The sequence below is a fragment of the Procambarus clarkii genome, unplaced genomic scaffold (assembly GCF_040958095.1).
Source record: "Procambarus clarkii isolate CNS0578487 unplaced genomic scaffold, FALCON_Pclarkii_2.0 HiC_scaffold_418, whole genome shotgun sequence".
NCBI lineage: Eukaryota > Metazoa > Arthropoda > Malacostraca > Decapoda > Cambaridae > Procambarus > Procambarus clarkii.
Window position 1 is genome coordinate 88,667 of NW_027189451.1, and position 8,834 is coordinate 97,500.

General features: G+C 39.9%; 1 long non-coding RNA gene across 1 annotated transcript in view; it reads right to left on the reverse strand.

The window, feature by feature from the left end:
- Window positions 1-4,152: 4,152 nt before the first annotated feature.
- The window catches only part of LOC138361500 (uncharacterized), an 8,789-nt gene continuing 4,107 nt past the window's right edge, over window positions 4,153-8,834 (reverse strand). The window contains exon 3 of the long non-coding RNA XR_011226992.1: window positions 4,153-4,415. This is a non-coding gene — a long non-coding RNA (uncharacterized lncRNA). The remainder of the gene's footprint in view (window positions 4,416-8,834) is intronic.

The following is an 8,834-nucleotide window of genomic DNA, read 5'->3' on the forward strand; positions in this document are numbered from 1 at the left end:
TTGAGATTGCGAAGTCGGATTGTGAAAGGGATCTGGGAGTTATGATTAGTAAGAATTTAAAACAAAAGGATCAATGCATGAATGCTCGTAATAAGGCAAATAGGACACTGGGATTTATTAATCGAAGTGTTAGTAACAAGACACCTGGTGTGGTTCTTCTGCTATATCTTGCTCTGGTTAGGCCCCATTTACATTATGCAGTTCAGTTTTGGTCGCCATATTATAGAATGAATATAAATTCACTTGAACGTGTCTAGAGTAGGGTGACTAAGTTAATTCCCCAAAATAGAAATCTTTTATATGAAGAAAGATTAACAAAGCTTAAATTGCATTCACTGGAAAAGCGAAGAGTTAGGGGTGATATGATAGAGGTTTACAAGTGGATGAATGGACATAACAAAGGGGATATTAGTAGGGTAATAAAAGTATCAACACATGACAGAACACAAAACAATGGGTATAAATTGGATAAGTTTAGATTTAGGAAAGACTTGGGTAAATACTGGTTTGGCAACAGGGTTGTTGATTTGTGGAACCAATTACCGCGTAACGTGGTGGAGGTGGGGTCCCTCGATTGTTTCAAGCGTGGGTTGGACATGTATATGAGTGGGTTTGGGTGGTTATAGATAGGAGCTGCCTCGTATGGGCCAATAGGCCTTCTGCAGTTACCTTTATTCTTATGCTCTTAATTCACTATGCTTGCCAGTGAAACTCCTTTTCAGAAAATCGCTGGACCATGGAATAGTTCCCCTAGTAATAGTTGAAGGTGATGTAGTGATCGAGTAATCCTTATACTCCATTATCTCATCATCATAATGGCATAACTAATTACACAAGCATTAATCCTATCCCTATTTACAGGTAACGGTTTTCCACCCTTCTATATCTTACTGTGAGGTGTCGTCACCGTACATAAGCAAGCGACTTGAGAATAGCACATTACGGGCTATTCATGCCCGTGCCACCTCTTGGGTGGCTTAATCTTTATAAATAAATCAGAATAGCACACACCACACGGGAGACATCTCCCGTCACGCAGGGTGCAGTCGCACCTCCACAGATCTCCAGTATCAGCTCTTGATATTGGTAATGGCTCAAAAGGGCCACCACTTACGGGGTATTCATGCCCGTGTCACCTCTTGGGTGGCTTAATCTTCATCAATCAATCGAATAGCACACAGTACAATCTCCAGTCAAGAATGTAGCACTCGGCGTGTACAGTTCTAATCGACCCAAGACGCTACAGCCTCGACACAGAGCAGACAGCAGACTATGACCGTTGTTCAGGTCCATGTAAACTACATCTACCCGAAGTCCTTCGTCTGAATAGCCAGTTACCAGTTACAGGAGATACTTTTTCACCCACAGAGTTATTAACTCATGGAACCGCCTACCCACCGAAGCGGTACGTGGCAAAACGGTGCTGATTTTCAAAATATACCTGGAAAAGATCATTCCTCCCTACACCTGGGGGGTACCTTCGTTAAAGTAAAAAGGTATACAGAAATAACAAAGAAAATAGATATGAATACTATTACCTTCGAAGTTAGTAGTAGTTGTGCAAGTGAGGAGAAAGAAAAAATATTACGGAGTTCATGGATGAAAGTAGATTGATAATATTATCTTGGAACGTTAATGGATTAAAAACTAGAGCGGTGGATGTACACTATTATACTCTTAGAGAGAATATTAACATAGCAGCACTCCAGGAAACTGGGGATAGGGATGGTAACAATCTGAACATGAAGATGAACATGTTGAACATGAAGATGTTCAACTGCTGGGCGAGTCCTCTCCTACTCATCTGAGGGGAGGGAGATTAGATTATGCTTGTTTGATAAATGCTGAGGGCATAGAGGAGAATTGTCTTACTGTGGATGAAATGCTAAGAGATTTTGCATTACAAATACAGCTTAAACTAGATAAAAAGCATGCCTGCCTTCAGAGGAAAAGCTTAAAGTTTAATAAGGGAGAATTAAGGGGTCTTGTTGGTCATATTAAGTCTTGGTATGATACTTATAAGCCAGTTTCGGCAGAAGCATTTTATTAAGATTTAATTAAGGAGGTAGATGTATTTAATGCAACATTGAACCGGAAAACATCTGGTATAGAAAAGCATCCCCCCATAAAAGTGTGCGGAGAAGAGAAAGGAAATTTGGAGCAAGTATTGACAGGAGTTTGCAGAGAAAGTTATGAGTAACAAACTTGAAGGAAATCTGGCAAGACATAAATGAAATAAGGGGTAAAAAGCATAATTTTGTTGCACATCCTGACCCGTAAGGAATTGCAAAAGGTCTCGTAACTAAATGGGCGGAAGCTGCCAAACTTAGTTCATTTAATTACCCGCTGTAACGAGAGAGTCGTTTGATTCTTGGAAAGATCTAAGAAAGGATTTTATACTTACAGCAGGTAACAGTGGTGATGTCACTTGCACAGGTATTACCAGAGAAGAACTAATAACGGCGATTAAAGTTGGGAAATCTACCGCCCCCTGGGGAGGATGGAGTAACTTATGAAATACTTAATGAACTTGCCATTATGACGAAAAGCCCGCTGTTAGACCTCTTTAATATTAGTTATAAAGAGGGCAGAATTCCCAGTAAATGAAAAAGAACTATGATCATCCTTATCCCTAAAGCCAATGGAGAGTACAGACCTGTGTCTTTAACTTCGTGTTTTTGTAAAATGATGGAGAGGATCATTTTAAATAAACTTTTGTATATAATAGGTGATCAGTTGTCTAATAATTTTTCGGGTTCCTCAGAGGAAAAAGTACCTCTGACTGTATTATTAAATGTCTAGCTAATGGTAATGATTATTATAGAATTTTTATTGATTTATAAGGAGCTTTTGATAAAGCCAATAAAGAGGTTATTTTATATGAATTAGCTGGTCTTGGTGTTGAAGGGAGATTATTGCGCTGGATAGGGGATTATCTTCAGGAAAGGAAGGCTCAGGTGTGGTATCAAGGTTGTATGGTTCAAGGTATCAAGGTCAAGAACTCTGCACACCTCAGGGAGGAGTGTTGAGTCTCACCCTGTTTAATGTACTAATGAATAAGATAGCATCTGAGAAATACTCAAATTGGGTAACTCCAATCATATATGCTGATGATATTTTGTTTCAGGGCAAAGATATTTCAAAGATTCAAACAGTGTTGGACAATTTCGGAAACCAGTGTCACCACATGGGACTAGTGGTTAATGAAGACAAAACTAAAGTTTGAATGTAGAAGTCGGAGGCCCATTATATTGGAAATAAACGGTAAAAATATAGAGTTAATATATATAAATATTTAGGCATATATGTTGGATATACCTATGAGAGTTTGGAAACTGAGATGAACAGACTGTTGAGTCAATGTCGGAAGAGATTACAACCTCTGAAGGCCTTGGCATGCTGTGGAAAGGAGTGGGAGTCCAAGTGCTACGAATGATGTACTTGAGTACTGTAAGATTTCTTATTGATTATGCTGCACCTGTCATTTCTTGTTTTGGTAAAGGTAGGATGGGCAAGTTGGAGAAGATACAAAATGAAGCCGTTGGGGGTCGTTGTGAGCCGCTGCTACCTTAATTTTTGCCCACACTTGTCTTGCAGACGTTTCTCTTCCAATAGAGCTAGTGAACTCTAGTCAATGTCTTTCCCTTTGTAACTCATCTGCAATGTATGTACCTTTACCTGACTAAAAAATCTAATCTAAATCTATATCTAATCTATATGCTTAGACATATGCAAATGAGAGAGTAATAGAGCGAAACCTTTAAAATACTGAACAATTTGGAGGATATTGATTCATACAATTTCTTCAAAAGGTCAGATGTAACACGAACAAGGAGCAAAGGTTTCAAGCTCAACAAGCCACAGTGTAGGAGTGACAACAAATGCTTTTTAACCCATACGATTATGATCATGGCAATAAGGTTTCTAAAACAGTAGGCATTCTTCCAAAGCCAGACACTGTACTATGTTCCTCGCCCTAACCTAGTCACTCAGTATTATTCACTCATTTATCTATGTCTTGTCTATTTATGTCTTAAAGGTTACAAGACGTACATTAGTCAATACAATTGGTGCTTAAAATGTTAAGGATCTCTTGTGAAACACGGGTATTAATAAAAAAATTTATTATGTAAAATAAATAAAAAAGGCCCAAGGGCCATGAAGTAACAAGAATGCAAGGCCGGCACAAGCTGGCGTAAGTAGAGAAGACGGAAGATTCTTCATATTAAAAGACCCTGCTTCTCCAAGATGGCAGTCACACCCTGCTTGCCCTGGACAATCACCATATGGAGAAGGACTGTTTACTGTGAAGGGAAGTCCACAAATGCAATGCCAGCATGAGTCAGTCTTGAAGGGTAAACGATGATGGCACCCTCACAGTAACACAAAAGCCGAGCAAGCCCAGTGAGGAAGACCTGTTGATGGGAAGGAGGAGAATCATTAGTCACAACAAAATCCACCTAGAAACAAAGGAGAGAAAAAAAATAAAGTGGATGTCTTCTTTTTGTATAGACATAATAAATATTGCCATTTGGCTATGTATTTATATGATATATAATAGAATACAGCATAAAACAAAATAAGAGGGGTGGTAGGAGAAGAAAAGATTAGTGATCAGTGAGAATCCACAAGGTCTTCTCTGAATACTCTATTTTCTTCAAGGCTGTGGGTCCCTACAATTGCACCAGAGGTGGTACACACCCCTATTATTATTTAAACAGGTGAGTACTCACACGGTGTTAGCAAACTTAGCCTCCAAACACACACACACACATGATATCAGCAAACTTAGCCTCCAAACACACACACACACATGGTACCAGCAAGCTTAGCCTCCAAACACACACACACATGGTATCAGCAAGCTTAGCCTCCAAATACACACATGGTATCAGCAAGCTTAGCCTCTAAACACACACACACACACACACACAAACGGTATCAGCAAGCTTAGCCTCCAAACACACACACACACACACACACACACACACACACACACACACACACACACACACACACACATGGTATCAGCAAGCTTAGCCTCCAAACACACACACACACATGGTATCACCAAGCTTAGCCTCCAAACACACACACACACATGGTATCAGCTAGCTTAGCCTCCAAACACACACACACACATGGTATCAGCAAACTTAGCCTCCAAACACACACACACACACACATGGTATCAGCAAACTTAGCCTCCAAACACACACACACACATGGTATCAGCAAGCTTAGCCTCCAAACACACACACACACATGGTATCAGCAAGCTTAGCCTCCAAATACACACATGGTATCATCAAGCTTAGCCTCTAAACACACACACACACACACACAAACGGTATCAGCAAGCTTAGCCTCCAAACACACACACACACACACACATACATGGTATCAGCAAGCTTAGCCTCCAAACACAGACACACACGGTATCAGCAAGCTTAGCCTCCAAACACACACACACACATGGTATCAGCAAGCTTAGCCTCCAAACACACACACACACACACACATGGTATCAGCAAGCTTAGCCTCCAAACACACACACACATGGTATCAGCAAGCTTAGCCTCCAAACACACACACACAGAAAATGGGGACATTGAAACAGTTGATAAACTTGATTTCAAGAGAGAGAGGTCACTATGGGGAACTTCAAATGTTTTTTAATAAGTAATTAGGCAGACTTGTCGCTAGACAGGGAAGTAAATTAAATGTATGCCAAATTTTGCAAAATATACAATGAAGGCACACAAACATTCATACCAAAACAGAGATGCAGGGCCAGAAAACAGGATTGGTTCAACAGAAATTGAGAGAGGGCCACAGACCAAAAGACACAAAAATGGAATGAAAGACATTGAAAAACTACAAGCAGATGTCAACAAAGTTTTCGATTGGGCAGCAGAAAATAACATGATGTTTAACAGTGATAAATTTCAGGTATGGCAAAAATGAGGATCTGAAACATAATACAGGGTACAAAACACAATCGAATCTTCCCATAGTAGAAAAACAGCATGTCAAGGATTTGGGAATAATGATGTCCGATGATCTAATGTTTAGGGAGCATAACCAAGCAAATATTGCGTCAGCCAGAAAAATGATCGGATGGATTATGAGAACTTTCAAATCCAGGGATCCCATCACAATGGTTGTACTCTTCAAGTCACTTATGTTGTCCCGTCTCGAGTACTGCTCAGTATTCACTTCCCCCTTCAGAGCAGGGAGATTGCTGAAATAGAGGGAATACAGAGAACATATACGGCACGCATAGACGAGATAAAACACCTAAATTATTGGGATCGTCTCAAAGCTCTCCAAATGTACTCTCTAGAAAGGAGACGAGAGAGATACCAAATAATATACACATGGAAGATACTGGAGGGCCAGGTCCCAAATCTACACAGTAAAATAACAACGTACTGGAGTGAACAATATGGAAAAAAATGCAAGATTGAACCAGTGAAGAGCAGAGGTGCCACAGGCACAATCAGAGAGCACTGTATAAACATCAGAGGTCCGCGGTTGTTCAACGTCCTCCCAGCGACTATAAGAAATATTGCCGGAACAACCGTGGACATCTTCAGGAGAAAACTGGACTGTTTTCTAAGAGAAGTTCCGGATCAGCCGGGCTGTGGTGGGTATGTGGCCCTGCGGGCCGCTCCAAGCAACAGCCTGGTGGACCAAACTCTCACAAGTCGAGCCTGGCCTCGGGCCGGGCTTGGGGAGTAGAAGAGCAGAACCCCATCAAGCAGGTATCAACATAGAAAGAAGCCAAACCCCCAATCATACCAGCGATACAAAGATGCGAGAAACAACTATACAGCAGTAAGGGGAGAGGCAGAAAGAAATTTTTAAAAAGGGATAATGGATAAATGTAAAACAGAACTGGGCCTATTCTACAAATTCATAAACAACAAATTGCAGGTAAAGGATAATATCCAGAGGTTGAAAATAGGAAACAGATTCACAGAAAATGATAATGCAATGTGTGAAACATTAAACCAAAAGTTCCAAAGTGTGTTTATACAAAATGAAATCTTAAGAGAACCAGACACAATAAGAATTTCTGAGAACATCATAGAGCGTATAGAGGTGTCTAGAGATGAAGTGGAAAATATGCTAAAGTAGCTAAGTAAGAACAAAGCAGTTGGTCCAGATGGAGTTTCACCATGGGTTCTGAGAGAATGTGCATCTGAGCTCAGCCTTCCACTTCACCTGATCTTTCAGGCATCCCTGTGTACAGGAGTCATAGCAAACATGTGGAAAAAGGCTAACATAGTTCTAATCTACAAAAGTGGCAACAGGGAAGACACCACCTCTCTCAGTTATAGACCTGAATCATTGACAAGTGTAACAGTGAAAAGATTGAAAAAAAAATAATAAAAACTAAATGGGTAGAACACCTGGAGAGAAATTATATAATATCACACAGACAGTATTGTTTTCGATCTGGAAGATCCTGTGTATCGAATTTACTCAGTTTCTATGATTGAGCCACAGAGATTTTAAAGGAAAAAGGTAGTTGGGTCGACTGCATCTATCTAGACATAAAAAAGGCTTTCGACAGAGTTCCACATAAGAGGTTGTTCTGGAAACTAGAAAATTTTGGATGGGTGACAGGTAAGCTTCTAACATGGATGAAAAATTTTCTGACTGATAGAAAAATGAGGGCAGTAATCAGAGGTAATCGGACTGGAGAAGTGTCACAAGTGGAGTACCACAGTACATGCACCAGAAATGTTCATTGTCTACATAAATGATCTACCAGTTGGAATACAGAATTATATAAACATGTTTGCTGATGATGCTAAGATAATGGGATGGAAAAGAAATTTAGATGATTGTCATGCCCTTCAAGAAAACCTGGACAAAATAAATATATGGAGCACCACTTGGCAAATGAAATTTAATGTGAATAAATGCCATGTTATGGAATGTGGAATAGAACATAGATCCCACACAACCTACAAATTATGTGAGAAATCTTTATATAATTCTGATAAAAGAAAGAGGTCTAGGGTTGATTCTAGATAGAAAACTATCACTTGAGGCCCACATAAAGAACGTTGTGTGAGGAGCCTATGCCACGCTTTGTAACTTCAGAATTTTGTTTAAATACATGGATGGCGAAATACTAAAGAAATTGTTCACGAGTTTTGTTCGGCCAAGGCTAGAATATGCAGCGGTTGTTTGGTGCCCATATCTTAAGAAGCACATCAACAAACTGGAAAAGGTGCAAAGACAACAAAAAGAGGTGATAAAATCACTATGTACAAAATAGTAACAGGAATTGATAAAATCGATAGGGAAGATTTCCCGAGACCTGGAACTTCAAGAACAAAAGGTCATAGATTTAAACTAACTAAACAAAGATGCCAAAGAAATATAAAAAAATTTCCTTTCGCATACAGAGTGGTACACGGTTGGAACAAGTTAAGTGAGAAGGTGGTGGCGGCCAAGACCGTCAGTAGTTTCAAAGCATTATGTGACAAAGAGTGCTGGGTAGACGGGACACCACGAGCGTAGCTCTAATCCTGTAACTACACTTTGGTAACTACATTTGGTGTCAGCAAGCTTACCGTCGAAACACACACAAACAGCCTGCCTATTATTCAAGGCCTTCTCTGAGTACTCTCTATTTTCTTCTCTGAGGCTATGGGTCCCTAATCTTGCACCAGAGGTGGTACAACTTTTAAGTTTTTAACTACTGCACTGAGCACCTGATTTTGGCAAAGACTTCTTAGTGCAATTGTCAAGGACATAGTTCTGGTATTTTTTTGTTTATAAATATTCAGGTATAGTTAATGTCAAAATGTTTC